At 43.7% G+C, this 20,508-nt stretch overlaps 1 protein-coding gene across 1 annotated transcript in view; it reads right to left on the reverse strand.

Annotated features, from left to right (window-relative positions):
* lingo2 (leucine rich repeat and Ig domain containing 2) overlaps positions 1-20,508 on the reverse strand; it is a 137,914-nt gene that overhangs the window by 87,879 nt on the left and 29,527 nt on the right. The window contains exon 3 of the mRNA XM_040174578.2: positions 7,628-7,734. The gene's annotated coding sequence lies outside the window, so the exon portion shown is untranslated. The remainder of the gene's footprint in view (positions 1-7,627; positions 7,735-20,508) is intronic.

A 20,508-nucleotide genomic window follows, 5' to 3' on the forward strand; every position in this document is an offset into this window, starting at 1 on the left:
CAATAGTGATTTCAAATCTCCGTGATATCGGCAGAGGGGAAGACAATCGTCAGTCATCCCTTTAATCGCCAACATGCAATGCGATTGACAATCAGCACCAGCATATCAAGTCATTTAATGTGCTTCCTGCACTAAAAGTTACATCCTGTTGACCGACAAGTCCAGTGAGTCTGTACAGTAACGGCTGTTAAGTCACAATGAAAAATCTCTCTTTTTACGATGGCTAATTTGAGTATAGCAATTAGATACGTTTTGTATCGTTTTGAAATTGAAATTTCCACACGGATGGAGTGGTAATGATTTAGGAATTAGTAGCACAAAATAGCAGTTGTGGAATTTAAATGACCAGATTTCCAAATAACCCTGTATGAAGGAAACAAGCGCCCGACAGCTGCATCCAAGGCTTTTACGTCAATCCCCAGCAGCAACATCATCCTCAATTAAGAATCCATTATAGAACATATTTACATAATCACAAGCGGAGAATTTAAATGTATGTTAAACCAAAGGCAGGAACTGAAAGGCCTCCTTGGTGCTCCAGTTATTCATGAGAAGCAGGTAAGAGAAACCAAAATGCACTTCCCAGTAAAAGGCGGGTTAAGAGCACCTGAAAGTCACGACGGATCCAACAAAGGAAAGAGAGGAAGAAAATATATTATTAATCCCTTAAAAAACCCAAGAGATTGCTCCTAGCAGGTGTGAAAACAGCAGCTTCCAAGTGCTTCAGTCACAAACTCGTCTCCGGCATTTTGAGCATCCGGAAACACGAATATACCGTATGTGGTGCAGAGTGAACGCCAGTTGGCTTTTAAGGGTTATTAGACGGCTTCATACAGACAATAGATGCTTAGTTCTCTGGTCATTGAATTGAATGCTTCCTGAAGACCAGGAAAAGAAAAGAAAGATCTCTGTGAACAGGAAGAAATGCAAGAAATAAATGTCTTACAGTTGCACAAACATATTCAGGCTCATGAAGAGTCTCAACGGGCGCAGATGAAGAACTATTTAGTCTGGTGATGTGATGAAGAGCAGTAAAAAACAGACGAACAAAGGTAGAGGAGGGATGAATGAATCTGAAGAACAAACCAGCAGAACATTGTGTCACGCTACCAGACATCTTGTCTTCAAAGCATGGACAAAATTTTGGATATTCGGTAACCTGATGACATTTTACTGTTAATGGTGAAAATAGACGTGAAAGCTACCCAAATGTCCCTGTCATTCCAGTGGAGTCACCTTCAGGCTTATCAAACATCCATTCGGCTGGCAGGTACCGATCATCTCATCTTCTGCAGAACTTATTCTTTGTTTACTAGAAGTGAGCCACATTGCAAAGAAAACGACAGAAATGATTTAACAAGGTAAATTATACGCCTAATTAGGACATTTAATGACTCCAACGCCGTGTGTCTTGTTATTTGAAAATCCTGTCTGTTTTCGGCATAACGAGAAAATCATCTAAAAGGTAGAAAGAGACGTTATTGATGGAAAACCGCTGGGAGGAAAATGACTCCGGTATTACCTCCTATTGTCGTCAAAAAAGTGATCAACTTCCATTAATCCACAACATCAAAAGATGAAGAAGAAACAACCCTGTTTACTCAGAGAGAGAAAAGTGTGAAGCAGAAGGAAGGAGAAGAAAGAAGAACAGAAGAAGGCGATTTAAGCTTTTTGAAGCTTTTTTGACGGCATTTCCGAGGCTTTGAAACTCAGATAGAACCAAATCGCCTCCTGAACTTCTGTCCCCCGTCTCGCCAGTGAGAAGATTCTCATGTAATGCAAGAATTCTTAATTACAACCATCCCCCAAAAAAACGCAGCACGACTAAATCCACGTTGAGGGTCTGTGTGAAGAAGGATAAAGTGTTGATTCACAGACAAGGGAAACAAAAACGTGACAAGAATCTGGGAAAGAATTAAAGTGCCTCTGTTCATTTCCGGTCCCTCAGAATAGTGTTACTCTCACATAAGTAAAATAATACAAGAACCCGTCACACAAAGTCTGAAGCCGGCTTTGTTCGATTTAACATCACACAGTGCTTGTTAATGCGCTCCTTCAATTTCACCAATGTTCAAATGAAGGCATCGGGGGGTGTAAAACAAGTAGCAAATGGACTGATGGAGATGAGGCGGTGTCGCGCCGTCACGCTGAGGCTATAAGAAGATGTTTTATTCACGATGGCGACCTGAAGCTCACCACAGCTGCAGTAATACAATCCGAAAGCTTTAGCTTACATGCAACCGCCCACTGCTTTGTGTGGCATCACACGGGGCCAAGTGGTGGATGGGGGCTACTTCCCCTTTAAGGGGCAGCAGCCAGCCTACAAGATGGCTGCTGCAGAGGGAACCGCAGCTCCCAGAAGGCCTCAGGACCCGCACAGGTGGAGGTGGTCAGGCCCCTGATTAAGGCTGAACGTGCAAGGAGGAACCAGACGCGAAGGACTGGAACAAGGTCGAGTTGTTTGGATTGATTAAGAGCTTGTTATCACATGAAGGTGAGTTCATCAATCCAAAAAGGGCACTAAACCGGTTTGGCTGCTTTAATCTTGGTTGTAAAATGGGCTTCGGGGTCACTTGTAGCGCGAGGTGGATTAACAAATGCAGCGATGGCCGCGCGGCATCCAGACAGACGTCGCCCTCTCTTGTTTGTCTGCCGCGTCCCACTCGCCGTACCGGTGGAACTCTGCTTAGACAGAACGCTTAACAAAATCATGAAAAGCCCTCGTCGACGATAATTGCATTCCGCCGAATGCTCGGAGCTTTTGATGGCTGCCTTGTGTCAGATATTTCCACCGTGCCAGCGCAAGGACATTTCAACGAACCCATTCATGAGATACTGTTGAATGTCACAGTACAATTTGTATCATCACAATGGCAATAATAATGTATCATTAGAATGTCATGTCATGTGCTTAGCTGGTGCTGAGCGTGAAAGCTGTGCGCCGTTAGCAGAAGCACTTCCTCAGCTGCACATGCATATTGATGAACCCCGCCGCCATGAACGGTCACGTTCGCTTAACGTCAGCTGGGAATTGTGAAGCTGTAAATATGCTTGGTACTCTGCGATCTTAAGAGTACTAAAGGTTGCCTAAATTCACAGAGTTACTGTAAAACGAGAAACAAGGAGTTGTGTGTGCGTGCGTGTGTGTATACATGTGTGTGTTGGCTGCGTCCACTCACACTCTGTATTGAGCAGCTCCACTGCAGACGCACAGTGTGGAGCTCATTCCTTCCCCGCTTGAGGTCCTAACCAGCAACTCTCTGCTAACAACCAGCGCGTTCACATTTTGAATATTAACAACTTTGAGTTCAATAATACACCGTCCGTTTCAATGCTCCTCAGGGTCTCTAAACCGAAAAGACACACACATTTAACGTCATTCATCGTTGTTCAAAATTCAACAGGATGACCCCCTGGGAAATAAACAACACTACGATAGTAATTTATCCAATTCATCCACGATATTCTTCCGTCTTCTAACTGGCGCCATTTTATCAATAATCCCGACACATTATTTTTTCATCTTGCGTTAAATGTGGGATCATCCGTAGAAACCAGAAATCATCATATATACTGTAATCCTGCATAATACTTACCATCAGTAGTCGTGGTATAGGCCTTTGCGTTGCTGTTTGAAGATGGCCTTCTGTGTGTCAAATTAATCTAAGAGTTCTATTTCCAGTCCCAGTGTTTATGCCAAAGGCGGTATTAAAAAAAGAAAATCTCAAGAGAAAGAAGTATTTAAATAGATTTAAAATATGGATGTAATAAGCTCCCCCTTGAGTCATAAGTATTCCATAAATGATACAGGTTTAACTGGTAAGAAGCACAATCTTTGCATTGCTTTGTGTTCCCTGTGTGACAGATTGCTGTAATGATATTAGGGAGGTCTGCAGGGCCGACCTGGAGTAACTATTCTCCACAGCAACACGAGCAGAAGCCCTCCGCAACCTCGCTGTAAACATTTTAACAGCACTTGCTTGATTAAAATGTCACATCCACTGTAGCAATATACAGCAGAGTTCTCTGCGAGTTAAAAATGAATTAGGCTGGCAGATGTGGCCTTAATGGCCTAATTACGCCTTCACGTTTGTCCCAGTAAAGTGTGGCCACAGATGAATATTGTTTCAACTCTTGCATTTATGAGTAATGCCCAAAAACAATTTCAAATGTTAATTCTGAGACAGCTGCTCTGGGTATGTTGAGACCAGGGGCCTCGTTTATAAAACTCTGCGTAGGATTTGCGCCAGAATTGTCGTACGGTTGAAACGTAGGACGTGCGGACGCACGGAAAATATTCAGACTTATAAAACGTCCTACGCAGTTTTCCCTTAATAAATCACAATCACTTCTAAATGCAGCGCAGCTTTTGTGGCTTCATGCCACGCCTACAGTTGCCCATATATATTCTGTGGAACGCCCACAAATTAATATTCATCGATGGCGAAATCATGACACTGAGAGGAAACGAAGAAACGTAACTTCACTCAGTGTGAAGTGGAAATGATCATTGGGAGGTGGGAAGGAGAAGTAAGATGCTCTTTGGAGGACACAGTGTGGACGTCACTGATGCCAACAAGGCACCTGAGGGGCAAAAGGCTGCAGAGCAACGCTGCAGCCTCACGACCTCGGACCGGCCGAAATAAAGAAGAAATGGTCTGACATCAAAGTAGATGCAAAAAAGCGTTTAGCGCGCCATCGCCAAGGTGTGTCTGCCCCGGGGGGGGGGGGGGGCACCGGAGCTGTCCCCTCTTGATGAGAGACTGGCGGCAATGATTGGGGATTGGGGACAGGGTCTGGGCCAACATCGGCGTCAGGGGGGTCGAGGCACGTTTGGAAGCTGTGCTACATTATGTAGCACAGCACATGCAGCAGGATGTTGCACACCTTATCAGGAGTAAACAATAACCTCCCTCCAGCGCAGTCGAGGCAGCGCCATCTGCCCTTAAACAGGCCGATGGTGCGCTGCACTACAGCGCCAATCCTTCCATGTGCCACATCTTCTAAGAGCGCAAGATCAGCCATCAGCGTCATTACGCATTGTAACGGCATCATGGCGTTTTATTGCCGTCCATCTGACAGCAACAGCTGTGTTTTGTGGATGAATTTAATAATATGCCGATATTATTGCAGAACATATTTCAATTTACTTTTTGAAAATGTGTTAATTTGTTTGTTTTACGCTGCAGATCGATCAAACGGGTGTTCGTGTTATTTATGAGCGGCAGTAATGGCATTTCCTTTACAACAGTCTAGTTTTACACACTTTCACACACGTTTGCGTGTTTCTTGCGTTTGCTGACGGTTCTCATTTCACCCGTTTTTGTGCGTACGCATGGGTCCGAGCTTGCGTGAAGGACCGCACATTTTTCCGTCAAGTATTATTATTATTGCGTCGAGAGCGGCGTACGCCTTCTTTTGTGCGTACGCAACGTTTATAAATGAGGCCCCAGCTCATGAAACATCCGCATCTGGAAAGTTGGAAAACGACCGCATGCAAGAGGTAGACGGTAAATAAAAATACCCATTAAATCCAGTGAAATCACCATGTACGGCCGTTAAGTTCTTCACAGCTGCAACTGTAATGCCCGCCATTAAACTCAGTGAGAACTCGCTGCGCATTTAGTTTATATTCATCTCTGTGACATATTATATATAAATATGTAGGTTTTATACACCCGTTTTCCTTATTTGCATGTTTGGAAAATGCAAACATTTTAACGGAACATTGTTTGTGTCATGATTCCACATGGAAGGGCTGTTTTTTGAGGTTTCTGTAAAAGGACGAAGCATCTTCAGGACGCTCGCCATGTTGAAGCAACAGAACGATCCGATCCATTTGACTCAAATACTGTAACATTAGTACTTCCTTCCTTCTTTCCTTCCTTTCCTCAATTCCTAACCCTGAATGAGATTTCCATGTACCACTCGAGACTCTACCTGCACAAAATGTTTATCTGGCTTCTCCACCACTACATCCTCCTCCCCTGGAGGTGTAATCCTGAGAATGAATGTGGAGAGACTAAATTAAGGGACCCAATTTGAAGCGGCACCACTTCCCCGATAAGCTGCACCAGTGATCAGCGAGAGCACTCCGGGTCGGCTACATTATGACAATGCAGAGGAATAGAGCAGATGAAAGAATAGCCCGGCGAGAGCTGAAATCAGATGGTCAGAGGGAGAGGAAAAACAATCTGCAGTCTAATTGTGTTATGCCTCATGGCAGCAAGGGACTTCAGAGAGACACGTTTTCTTTCCACAAGTCGTTCAGCAGGGTCCCTTCGCCGCCATCATCACATTCATTCACAAGCGCGGCCCGTCTTTCTTTTCCCCGGGTGCTTTTGTTGCAAAGAAACGAGATGAAAAGCAGACATGGAGGAACCCAATCAGACCCGTTAGGTCACCAGAAACCTGCAGCACTGGAGATTGAGCATGTTGGTGAGATGTGTCTGAGGAGGAACCGGCTCGCCCTTTGGGAGGAAAATGGCACTTTCCGCACTGAGTGGCGAAGGAACCCGCCATCACTTGGGATGTTCTTCAGCTGGTGTTTTCATTCATTTCAAAAAGCGGCTAACGGACATTTTACTTCACACAGTAACTGTCAGGAACCAACATGCTGCTTTTAGAATGTCTCCATCTTCTATCGTGGGAGTCCTGTATATGTAATATAACAATCTGTATGTTTGCTAAAATCATTTAAGTTTTTCTTTTGTAATGTCACCATCCTCTTTTGGCTTTTCTGTGTCATGTCAAACCAGCTGCAGCAGATGTGTAGACCGGAGGAACCTCGTGAGCCGAGCACGGCGCAGCCATTTGAGACGGATGTCACGGAAAGACAAGAAGGCCCATCCGTGTTGATAAGTTCCAAAAATAGAATGTTTCCTGTTTCCACTGAAACCCTTTTCTGTCCTTCTTCTGCATCGCTGCTGCGGTTTCTCCAACAATCAGCAGGTGTTGGTGCAGCGTGTGACTACGAAGAGAGATCCAAGACGTAGCCTCTATTACTCCACACCACACTAATTACACTCATGCAAACATTTAACATTTGTGTTGTGATAAAATCTAATTCAAGTGCAAGTTGCGAGTAAGAAACCTCCTTTCTATCATGGTTGTGTGTGTGTGTATAAACTTTGGGTAATCAGTTCTTGTATCGTCGTGGGACCGTGGCGCTGGAACAGATGGCCCTGTGACCAGGCCGGTCAGTTCAAAGGACATTTTTAAATAGACACGAGACGCTGTCCAGGCCTTCAAACCCTGGTAGGATGAGCAACATGACAGTAGTGAGAATGGGGCTGGACTTTGTGGCGCTACGGCTCGGTTAAACAGAGCGAGAACCCAAACTAGTGTTTTTAATTCCCTTTTGCTTAATCCCAACAATTCATGTTGACACATGATGACACAACTGTTGATTTGGCCTCTTGTTGAAGAACTCTCTCGGAGAGCAAAACGTGGGTTTTGTACAGTCTGCCCAAGTTTCACCACCTTCCAATTACACAAGTCACATATGGATACTGTTACATGCAGTTTGTTTGCAGGGGTGAACGTCCTTTTTATCCAAACCTGACCCAAGAACTGACATGAAAAGGCATCCACATTCACAAGACGATTTGGATTCGTGTTGTCATACCTGCAGGGCTTCCCAATGTCAGATGTCGAATTCACTGTTACAGAAGCAAGAAAGTCCTTTAGAAACCCCCCAGTGTGACTCTATTCACGGGTCGCTCACTCCAGGGTCTGAAAGGGAACAAAAGAAACACAAATCAGAGCAGACATGGAGAGTGAGCTCAGACTCCGCCACCGCGGATGTCCAGTGATCCAGGATAAACATCCTCCAAGAAATGTCAGGCCAGGGGAAAATGTTAGCTAAACACACACACAGTGATCACAGGCAAGAAAAGGCCTGGGTGACATATGCACACACACGCTTCCTCCTTCCTTGGTCAGCTTGATCATATTTCGGCCTAACCAGCTCCCAGAGAGCGGCTCATTGTAGTCAAACGCACCTGAAGAAGCTGAGTGCATAGCGATAAATATCGGATACTGCGAGAGTTAACGGTAGCTATGTTCCATTAAAAGATCCCCCAGTGCTGATACTCTCCTGCCGGTGCTTGTTGGGGTTCTCTGGGCTGACGGATGTGTTGCCTGAGCTGAAGAGAGCGGCTTCAGTCGACCGTAAAGCCGCCGGAATTGAACAAGTAACTTTGCTTTCCCAGCTCTCGTGACCAACGGGCTGCACTGTGGTCCCCATACGGCCTGTGCATGAACAGAAGGCCGAGGCTGTGTGAAATTATAGTGCTTATTTGTCAATGCTTGGCAGACATGAAATGAGACACGTGGCATTACCTTCGATCAAATCAAGATAGCCTGCACACAAAGGGTTCCTCCTGTCGTAGCCTGTTCTAGTAAAACCTTTTGGATATTCTTTTTTTTTTTACATTTCATAACATTTCCATGATTAAAACTCACATTCACATCCTTTTAAAGATAAAAACAACATGCATTGAGATGTGAAGACAACTTATCCAGCCGCTCTCATCCATACAGGAACTGGATTCATGACAGATTATGTGAAATGTAGGCTTTAAAAGCCTTAATGCCAGCAAGGATTTACACACTATATCAAAGTTCACCATCGCCGGCGTGCTCAGCGGGGAAAAAAAAAAAAAAAAAACTTAAAATTTCAGGTTTCCTTGAAGTCAAATTGTGCAATGTGAGCGGAGGCTGCTGCTGCCCACCGAGGAGCGCACACCTCGTCCCCTGACTTGCAATGGCGCCGTGTTCATCCCACCCACTGACTGATCAGCCTAATCCACTGTGGAGGATTTGAGCGCTGCGCTGCGGAGCAATTGTGCTCCGGCGAAACGAGTGCGGCTTAATTGGAGCAAAGACTTAATGAGCTCCCCTCGAGGATTATCATCTGTGGCTTAGAAATGGCCCAGGTAGCGGGAGACACGGTCAAAGGGATCAGCTAACAGCCTTCTAAATTGGAGTGACAGCGCTAAGCCGCAACTGTGCCAATACAATCTTTGCTTTTTATTTTTACGGGCGTCCTTGGAGAGACGTGGACCAAAGGAAAAATCTCAGAGGAAGAAGAAATTAGCATTTCAGTAGTGTTTTGCTTCAGTTTATTGTACATCCTGTTCATATATTAAACATTTTGTTAGTACTTATCAATATAAAAATACCCCAAACACATGGAACGTTGAAATCGGGGCGCTTTTTATTATTTTAGATGTTTATATTCCAAAGTAATTATCAGTTAAGTGTCTCCAAGATGTCAGAAATAGTGAACGATTCCTTGTCAGGTAATTCTACTAGATCAAGTCTTCAACACTTTAAAATAGATCATCAATTGCAATTTTTTGGCCATTTCTTCCTAAAAAAAATTGTTGATTATCAGCTAATCAATGACTTGATTGGGGTGTTTTAACCCTGGAGGAGGAAACACACATGAGGCTCAGAGGTGAAGTAGACCCATCGCTCGCTCTGCAGGCAATTTACTTCCCTCAGAAGTCCGTCTCCACTTGACAGCCACAGATCAGACATGACTGACCAAGATAAATGCTCAGGCTCTAAAGTCAGATCAATTCAATCCAGCAAGCGTCCTCGCCAGGAACAAAAGGCCACACTGTCAACACGCCTCAACTCACTTCAGTGCTCCTCCGCTGTCTCTCCGTCCTCGTTACGTAAACACCCAAAGCTGTGAGTGGCCTGCTTTTCAAAGTTGAACAGGTGAACGCGACTTAATTCTCCAGTTTGCCGCGCAGTTCGCGCCTCCACCGGACAACGCCGTGTGGCACACCTCCATCTCCCCGTTTGCTTTAATTCATTATTCCTTGTTTCAACTCGGTGGGCTTCAAGGTCTGAACCCCCCCCCCCCCCCCCCCCCCACTAACACACCCCCACGGCCGCCATTTCGACACGCAGCACGGTGTGAGCGGCTGCTTACAGTCTGTGCATCAAGTTCAACTAATGACACAAATGAGGCAAAGTCGGCTGCATTGATCCGAAGCTCTATTTAAAGCTACCAACGTGCGCTGGTCATGCACCTCGTTGTAGATGCGCGAATCGTTAAACAATTGAAAATAATCACATTTCTGCGGTTTCTCTTTGAAGTGCCTGCATTGCAATCTTACAAGTCTGAGTGTTTCAAAGAGAAAAATTGTGACAAGTTGAAAATACAGAATGCAATATGGATTTAATGTATGCAGTGATGGAGTCAACGATCCTCTTGAATTGTGTGTTGTACAATACAAAGCAACAGGCGGGTATGTGGACAAATATCTTAATTAAAAAAAGACACCTTTTTACATCGTAATTTACATTTCAGTGAAAATAATTTGTTTGTGACTTAAATAAGGGTTGTACATATTTGCACACTGTGTGAGACGGGCCCCTCGCCTGCTGTTTCATTTAGAGATGCTGCCGGCGTCCTTTCCTCATCGCCCCAAAGTAGCTTCATGAAAAGTACCAACACCCCCCAGCCTCCTTTTCATCTGCCTCTCTTCAAAGAGAATAAAACCGAACAGACCAAAAGGAAATTTAGCTTGCTTACTTTTTTATACACAAAGGAAAAAGTGAATATAATAGAGTAGACCGTATAAAAATATGGACATTATACATTTAAAAGGTCACTGAAATGTCAAAGGAATCACAGAAACCTTTGGGTCATCTGAGGTTCATCTTCTCAAGCAGATATGCAAGCAAACAGCTTGAATGAAACCTTCTCAGGGAGGTGATGAGCCGAGGCGAAGGCAAATCCACCTGCCAGACTACATTAAAACCTTTGGACTAACAACACAAGTACAAAGAACGGGGAACATACATTTGGCCAGAGGGCTGTGCATGGAAGTATTAAAAACAAAACACCCCTTAGGGAAGATTAAAAAAGGCTTTGGCCCCATGCTGAGTGCACAGTGACTGTACAGCATTGCATTCCACCTTGGAACCTGGTTCCATGAGGCCACATATTATTGCTATGACTAAGGATTAGATTAGATCAGATTAGTTAATCCTATCTAAATCAAGCGGGGACTTTTTTTAAGTGTGAATTGATGATTGGTAATTGATTCAATTGGCACTTGCAATATGTCTAATATCGTCATTGATTACTCAAAAAAGCCTCATGCAGTGGCCTGAAAGGATGCAAGTATGCTGAAACATTTATTAAAGACTATTTAAATGTTAAATATTAGCCCAAAATTACACAAAACAGATACATGCTGTTAAAGCGAAGCAAAAACCAAAATTATTGAGGACGATGACTAAAAAGCATTTTGTTTTTAGAAAGGTGACGTGAAACACAGCCTCACGAGGATTGGAAATGTTTTATCACTTAAATTATTATCACGGCGTAAAGAGACAACAAGCCGTCCTGCAGACGATTCCACTTGCAGTGGCCCTTATTTTGTCTTGCTGTCTCTTTGCATTTAAGGCTTGCCGACATGCAATGCTTGTTGCAGTGCATTCAGATGAGGGGGGTGATTTTAAAGCGGCTGGCCTAAAGCCCTCACACCCTGCCACGCAAATTATGTGAAACTCTGTGGGAACTCTGATGTGATAGCACATGCCACCAAATCCAAAGTTAATTGGACACTTTCTTCATGAAAAGGCCCGTGGTAAACGGCAGCGAGCGAACAACAAGGCCGAGGCCTGCCGGAGCGAACAAGACGGAACAGCTCGGATAACAAAGCCAACAGCAGATGTGTGGCGCGCTGCAGCAGAACAACAACGCTTCTCTCGCTGCTTAATCCTCAGCATTGGGCTAACCTGATTAGCCTTCCCATGCCCAACAGCTGCTATCTTAGCCCAATTTGTCCGGCTCGGAAATGCCGAGCACACTGCCGCCGTCGCCGCCGCCGCATTCTTCGTGCCAAACGAACATTTGCGTGTGGAAGATGGTCAGCAGCCCGGTGCGCTTGATCAAAAAAGGATTTCATGGCTGCAGATGGAGAGAAGGGAGATTTATGGAAATGTGGCCCTGCAGTGAGCTGGATGTCTCAGTTTCCATGAGCCGGTCCAGTGCTGGAAGACGGGAGGCTCCAGAGAGGCTCTCCAGAAACGGACGAGTCAACGAGTAAAAAAAGACTGGATGTAAAACGTGGGGGACTGAAATGTCCGGCAAAAACGGACAAATTGGGCTACACGGGGAGGCCGGTGCTGCACCTTGATTTTCTGGCTCCCCGACGGCCAAAATGGAATCAAGCTGTCAGTTTAAACAATGTCTAGACTCTGAGTGACCACATGGGCGTACATTCCAGGAGCAACAGGGCCCCCGCTCTCTTTCTCAACATGTATCATGTGTCAATATCAATAAACAGCCCACAGAAAAACGCTTAAAATGCCTCTTTGGAACTTCAATGATATCATTTTGAGGTTCACAAATACTTCACAGTTTGTACCTTTTGCAGTAAAAGGGTCCATCAATGTTTGCTGAGCTGTCATCCAGTGGAACAATATGTGCAAATTATTATTTCATAATAACGTATTAGGAAACCTCCTCTACTATTGTGTCGTATTTTATATTTTGAAAATAGATCCACGAGACCGCATGTGATTCATCCGCTGTTTAAGATTTACTGACCCAAGAACGGTCTCACAGCACATTGAAGCAGGAGCTGCATGCAGTGTCAGTGATTAGGCTCCTGTGTAAGGTAAACATTGATGAATGTGGTAACATCTCATAATCACGTCACCACCGCTGGGGGGGACGTGAGAATAGCAGCTTTCTGTCGCTCGTGGTGCCGCTTGGCCTTCTGAGCACCGGCCTCACAGAGCCGGCGATGCAGGGAGGCGTACCTGCTGTCTGTCACTCACCCCCGCCAGAACCCACTCCGGTCCACGCACCTGCAGCGCTGACGCGCACAATACGCACAACACGCCCACGGACCTACGCGCACACACACACACACACACACACAGAGACGAGATGACAAGAAGCAGACGGGAATGTAACACTGCAATCATCTATACGAGGGATGCGGTTGGTTCTTCCCACAGATGAAACGTCAGCCTCTAGTTTGCATGATTAGCTTTGAAACCTCGTCTTCAGCATTTAGAAACTGTACTTCTACATTTTAAGTGTTATAAACAGTATGGATATAATGTAGAGTACTTGGAGCGCTGCTGCCTGTAAGCAGCTGATCAGAACAGAGATGATGATGGAAATAAATTCTGTACAGTTCATGTTTTAATCCAGCTGTTGACAGTCTGGTCCACATGGAGTCAACGTCCTGCAGACCATGCGGCTGAACGCTAACAAACACACATGTTAAATGTAAATTTAATATCACTTTAATATAATATTGTGCCAAAAATTGAGATGGCCAAAGTGAAAGGCAATAAAATCACAGATTATTTTTCTTTTTTGGGGCCTTCAGCCTTTTCTATCAGCTCACAGCGAGTCTTGTGAAAATGTAATTTCATGGGTGACGGTGACACAAATGGGATGCCGGTTTCTCCACAATTATAATTATGTTATTTCTCAAATAAATCTGTCTCTAAGTGACACCCTGACTTGTCCCCCAGCACTTATAAGAAACTGCTCCCTTCCAGCAGGAAGTCGGGTTTGCCAAGACGACAACAAACAAAATACAAAATTACAATTTGCGTTTGAGTTATTCTTTATCGGGATGCGCTCTTAAATGTCTACTTTGACTCGGCCCATCTGTGCGATTATACAGATACTCTATCTGCTATTATAATAATTCATCTGTTTAATGCGAATGCTTGCCATTTGTGCAGCACTGTGCCCCCAGGAGTCTATTATCATTTGATTTTATTCATGCTGCTGAATTTTTCTTTCATTCCACAAAGTCTGACGAAAGAACTATGAATTAAGTATGTGTGCTTAATTCTCAACAACAAAACAGAGAAACAGCTTGAGCCATGCAATGAAAAACAAGTGCATCACGCAAGGAGTGCAGTCATCTATGTTCAGCCCAAAAATATCAAACAAATATGAAACACACACACACAGACTTATCTCTTCCCTTACAATACAAAACTGAACATTGTCTTTTTCTGTGGATTGTTGAATGCCAAAGGTGCAAAAAGTCAAACTTTTTTTTAAAAGTGCTATTGCAGTGGTTTGCATGCAAACAATATTTGGGTGATAATACCTAATAACACAACATTTTGTATTAAGGGTTTGTGAGTTCTAATATGTCGGTTCGATTCAAAGGGTCCAAACTAAAAGGATTCCTTGTTAGCCGACTAAAGCCGATGCTAAATGGGAAACAATTAGGCGAATGACATTTCTCCTGTAACAGCGTAGTGTGACCTTGCCTTTGTGCCCTCCCAGCTGTCAAAGAGGAACAGCCAATCCAAACGCCCGGCGCGCGCATTCATCTTGTAGATACAAATCTCTTTGCTGTTAGCAGAAATGTCAGACGTTATCTGCGTCCTTTTTTAATTCCTCTCCGTCTTCCGTCTAGACGGCTGTTTTTTTGGGGCTAAACTGGGTCCAGCTGCGTGTCCCCGTCGATGGCAGCTGATACAAAGTGAGCCCATCGATTGATGTCTGTTGAATACACTCATGTGAGGACGTGGTGAGACGGACAACTTTGCATTGGGACATTTTCATTCGACTTAGATGGAGGTCGATTGATTCGACCACTCGCAGCGTGGGAGGCCTTTGTGTCCTTGGAGACGAGTTGGGTTACGTATCACTGGTTCTCTTTCGGGAATATATATATATAATGTATGTATATGTATATACAGAAAGGCCAGTAGGCAGCGTGTCTATCGATGTCCTCCAGTGTTTCTCACTAATAAGGACAGTGCTGCACCAACACAACAAGCACAACTGTCCCCTTGTGGCATTGGGGAAAGTCCGACTTGTCCTATTGGCCTATAAAACAAGTTTTTTAAGGCCCGTCGGAGTCGTTTTGTTTAATTGGGTGTCTCAGCTCATTGGTAAGAACTGAAGCTGATGTGGGAAATGCAAATATTGACGAGTGGTTTTCAGTCAGTGAATCAAGTGTTGACAGTTTACAGTACAACTGCAGCAGTGTTTGCTAAAATATGAATGTAAAATTACTAGTTTAGGGTATTTAATATGGCCATTACCAGTCGTAGTTTGACAGAAGCGTTTACAGTAGCCGGCGGTCATCAGGCTACTTATCAAGTTACTACTTTAAAAATATATTTTTTAATTGTTTAAATTGGATTTATTAACTGTTTTGTACTATAGAGGACCAAGAAGTCTAAATACTAAATACTACAACAAAAGATTCCCTTCAAAACCGACACAGAGCCCGTGGGAGAGGATTTCCTGCAGATGCACAACATTCTGCCACATATTTATTATGTTTATTTGACGCATAAAACAATGCATCCTTGTTTTATTAAATCTCGTGCAGATCTGAGCACCCTGGGGGGCAAAGGCGCGGCAGCCGTCAATCTGCTTATGAACTACAACAGCACGAAGCACAACAGAGTCCCAGAGGAAGAGCAAAGTGGAGTACGGCTGGAATGTGTGCGTGCTGAGAAACGAGGGTCAAGGGAGAGTGGTGACCTGCAGGTCATTGGATGCATAATGAAGAAACACTGATGTTAGAACATCGGCACAGGACCGAACTGAACAACACACGTGTGACACCTATAGGATAAAGATCTGGTTTATTTGAGGCAGCTCAGATCTATTGTTAGGATTAAGGAAAAGGTTGTCCAATGAACATCCCGAACATATTCCACAATCTCCTCCTTGATGCCGTTACATAATGCTGCTCCAACTCAACTTCTGTGTCCTCGGAACAGAATAGTTTTTAGTTTCAGTTTTGGTTGCTGAAAGAGTTTGAAGGACATGAACATAAACGTACATTATAGCCAGTTTCCCCTGTAAGTAGTTTATGTAACGATGCAACACCACTTCCACGACCAACCCAACCACCAATGATGTTGGTTTACTCACGTTTTTTCGTTGTACTCATATACCTTTGACCTATACGGCCTCGTATAATAACGTACTGTGAGTTCTGTCACTGCCTCCCTCCACTGTGTTCTGCTCATACTTCCTCCAGTCGATGGAATCAGGACTCCTCGACAATATGAGGGTCGATGAGGAAAGATTGAATCTTCACTGCACCAAAAGTCAACGTGGCTTTTAAATAGCACCTCATTCTGCTTTTGGTTTTTAGGTAATCTCTTAATCGCAACCTTTTGCCAGAGATTTCCTGAACGTGCTCCAACGTTATCCAATTGCTGAAAGACGAACAATGATCCGGGCCGACTTCATGTCCTCGTGTGTCGGTGCTCTACTCTTTTGGGGAGGCGGGAACGTATTGATCAGCTACGTTTGGATCCATCAGACACTTTTCACAGAAAGAAACCAACGTTTTTTTTTCACACTCCAGTTACTGGTCTCTGCTTAGTAATGAAAGTCAAAGTTGAAAAGACTACAACACATTGACTCTTGCACTAACGTGACACCTCGGTACCGTTTGGCCTTTTGCGACAATAACCATTAAACTTGTGGACAAATCATTAGCCGAGGTGACGTGAGGAGCAATGATGGGATCTATAACCTCCGTGCCTTCAGATGTAATGAGCAGGCGGTGTTAATGATGATGGAGGCCGACGCCGTCTCTGGCCAAAGAGCCGTCAGCTGGCTGTAATGGGCTGAAAATATGGCTTTGGGAGAAAAGTAAATTATGACTCTCACAAGTAGGCGTGACTGAAAGCCGATAGGGCTTCGCTCCAGTTCTCCCAAGAAGGAAACCCATTGATCTGTCCTCTTTATACGACGTTGGATTTTAGTTATTGACTTTATTGAACTTGAGCTGAAACAACACTCTGAATAACCTCTCGTTCATCACGATCTAACAAACGTTATCAACGCAAATTACGCAGAGGATTACAGAAAAATGAAGTAAATGAAAAAATAAATTGGGAAAGTCCATGAATAAATTGACCTTACAAATCTCCTTACAAAAAGAAAAGAGATAACTTACAAAACTTTCTCTACAGCTGTGTGGCAGGATAACAATAAGTCATTAAAGGGAGAGAATGCTCAAAAGAAAGGTCAAAAGAACTCATAAAATAATCATTTCCAAGATATCATTTGTACCAATAATTATGTTCATCTGTTCATGTGGAGGTAAAAAAAAAATGAATATCGTCGTCCTCACCCTGATTTCACAAAGCTACAGATGTTTTACAGTCCTTGCTGCACTGAGGAGAAGCTTATTTATTGAAATGAACTTTATTCAAATTCCCACTTATTAATATCACAAGTAATCAGGGGAATGCATGAAAAAGCCAAAGGCACTAATAAGACCGCGGCAACTGATCACTGCACAAATCAATGGAAGTATCCACGGATCTGAATGATGATGCTAACCAGTAGTTGCACTTTTAGCTGCACCGTCCATGCAGCCCCCATGAGAGGACGAAGAAGTAAAGCTGCCATCTATCTTGTGTTTATGTGATAATACATTTATCACATCACATCCGTCCCTCACAGTCTGCAGCATGCGACGCCGTCAGATTAACATTTTCGCTATCCATTTAGCATCTTGGCAGGATGTCTTGCTTTGCAATTATGGATTTTAAGTCATTATCCGGCTGAGGAGCATAATTATTCCTGACCGTTTGTCAGCTAAATGCCCTTTTTGTGCGGCTAATGTTACAGCTGCAGTGACATTTGATTGTTTGATTTATATAAAAACCGAACGTGTCAAAGTTATTTATATGATGAGAAGCTTAGTACTCATTGATTCCAAACGCGTGGATGAGCCCAATGTGGGGACCGAATGGTCACTACAGGCAAGATACAGTTGTGCCACATGGACGTTTCTGTTATTTAGCTGCTCTTTTTTGGGACACCATCTGCACCATGTGCCCGAAGGAACAAAAACTCTCTGCTGCTCAAGTTTTTCACAAAGATTCCAGATTGTCAAAGGTTTTTTTTGAGAACAGAACAATGTGTTCTGCACTGAACCCGTTAAGTTGCAATCCTAATTAATGACATGTCTATAATCCTTAAATGCTGCTGACTGATGGCTGCAGCAAGTCAGCAAACCACAAGTCATTTCAGACCACACATGGACTTCTAAATTGTAAAATAACTTGCCTTACACTATGCATGTGAAGTGGGTCACTGCGTGCGCATCCGACCTACGGTTGCATGGCTTTGCTAAAATACACCGTGGAAAAGGATTATTTGTCTGTTTCGAAACTACCAAATGAAATTCGAAAAATGACTCAAGAACAGTAGAGGGGATCACGTCACCTCACAAGGTTCTTCTATCCGAACCTTCAAAGACGTGCTGCTGACACGGCACAGTCTATACTTATATATAAACATGACCCGTGGTAAATATTTGAAACGTTCCGACTTTGTAAAAGGTGTTAGTAACCAGCCGGGATATTCTGACCCCGGGTAATGACGGCCTCGCCAGCAGGTGTTCCAACACACTGGCTTGATGTCAGGAATCACGAGTCGGCCCACACAGGAGCCGAGGAAAGCCGGCTCCTCTCCCCTCAAAGGAGTGCGGTTGCGTAACGCTCTCCGGTACAACGTTACAGAAAGAAAGAACAAATTGGAAGCTGCTCAGGCTCTCTGACAGACGCCAGCGCCCTGAGACAAGAGTAGCTTTCAGTGGGAATCTGCGGTTGCTCAGACGCCACTCTGCGGCGGACGCTGTCGCCAAGCGAGGTCCCCGATGCGTCACTGTAATTAGCTGCTGTCCATGTAGCAGGCTCATTAATGTGCATCGCGGTCCGCTTCTCCACGTTTCCGAATTCTAAGAAAGTAAACACCCGTTTCACAAGGTGTTAAGAGGTTAGCTCATTAGCTCAACCAGAAATGACAGCAAACATGAATGTGGAGATCAGAGAGCTCAGGTCTAAAATGTTAAGTTAGACAGGGGCATCGAAAAAATGTTCAAGGTGGTCAATGTTGCCTAAGTCACCATTCCTAAGCTGGATAATTAAGAACATCACACTCTAAAAAATTTCACTGTAAATTAACGGTATTTTACTGGCAGCAATTTACCGTTATTTTACGGTATAATACCGTAAATGGTTTTTACACATTGTTACCGTAAAATGGATTACTGTATGTTACTGTAAACTTGAACCAATTTTACTGTGAATTAACTGCAATTTACTGGCAGTCGACGCTAGTAACTTACTGTTTTATTTACAGTGCCCTACCGTAATATACGGTGTGTTGTTGTATATTAGATTAAGGCGACTGTGGGTGAGTGGGGAGCACGATCGTCCTCCAATCAGAGGGTTGTTGGTTCGATCCCAGGCTCTGCTAACCTACATGTCGATGTGTCCTTGGGCAAGACACTGAACCCAACATTGCTCCTGTAGCTGCGACTACAGTGTGTGAATGTTAGTTACTGATGGGCAGGTGTCACTGTGTATGGTTCTCCTGTCATCAGTCTATGAATGGGTGAATGATGTCATGTAGTGTTAAAGCGCTTTGAGTGGTCAGAAGACTAGAAAAGCGCTATACAAGTACAGTCCATTTACCATTTACCATTACAGTTTGTTACCCTACGATTACTGTTTTTGTGTTATAAATACCAGAATGTTACCGTTTACTTATAACCGTATACTTTAATTCCCCACAAATTAATGAAAGAAAACCAAACTAATTTTGGTCATAGTGGTTGGAGTTTACTAGATGCTTTATTTCTAACCAAGAACAAAACATAAAATATGCCGCTTGTATACAATAATAAAAAAATGAATCATTAGGAACAAGGTAAACTAACTGCAGCAATACGCTATGGAACACTTTCAATTGACCGCAGCAAACGGCTGGCGTCCTTAATCCAGTGCCTCTGTAAAAGAAACCAAAATAAAACATTTAGAAACACTGTCATTGGTAAAATATTAAAATTACAAAGATGAGGAAGACAACAAGATGTAAGGAAGGAGAATGTTAATCATGCTAGACAAATAACACTTACCAACGTTACTTGGAGAGACGAGGCAATGAGAAACTCCTCCCATGTTGAACTGACAGGTGTTCTGGATGAACTGAGAGGGGGGTGAGGGGGGGTGTGCTGTGCAGTGTAAGGTCGGCGGTTCCAATCCTGGCTGCTCCCTGTGCCAAATTGAAGTGTCCCTGAGCAAGACACCTAACCTCCAATTACTCCACATAAAATGATGTCAAACCATGGGAATTTTGGATAAAAGTGACAGCTGCATGTATAGTAATGTCCTGTAAGTCAAAGTCTTCATCGTATCTCATGAGATACTATCTCATTATGATGACTTACAGGACCTGTTTTTCAGTGGCTGACATGGGCTCCATACATTAACCTACAACAGATGTAGATGGATTGTGATTCACTGCACTTGTATGTGTATTTCCACCACTTCATAACAATTATGTAACATGCAGTTGAATTATGGTAGTCTGCTATTATTGTAAATTGACAGCTTTAACTGTTTATTCATGATATTCATGATATTATTATACATGAACTGTATGTTACAGTTATTATCACATACTGTAAGATACCGTTAGCAATGCACCGTAAACTT

The sequence above is a fragment of the Gasterosteus aculeatus genome, chromosome 4 (genome assembly GCF_964276395.1).
Source record: "Gasterosteus aculeatus chromosome 4, fGasAcu3.hap1.1, whole genome shotgun sequence".
Lineage (NCBI taxonomy): Eukaryota > Metazoa > Chordata > Actinopteri > Perciformes > Gasterosteidae > Gasterosteus > Gasterosteus aculeatus.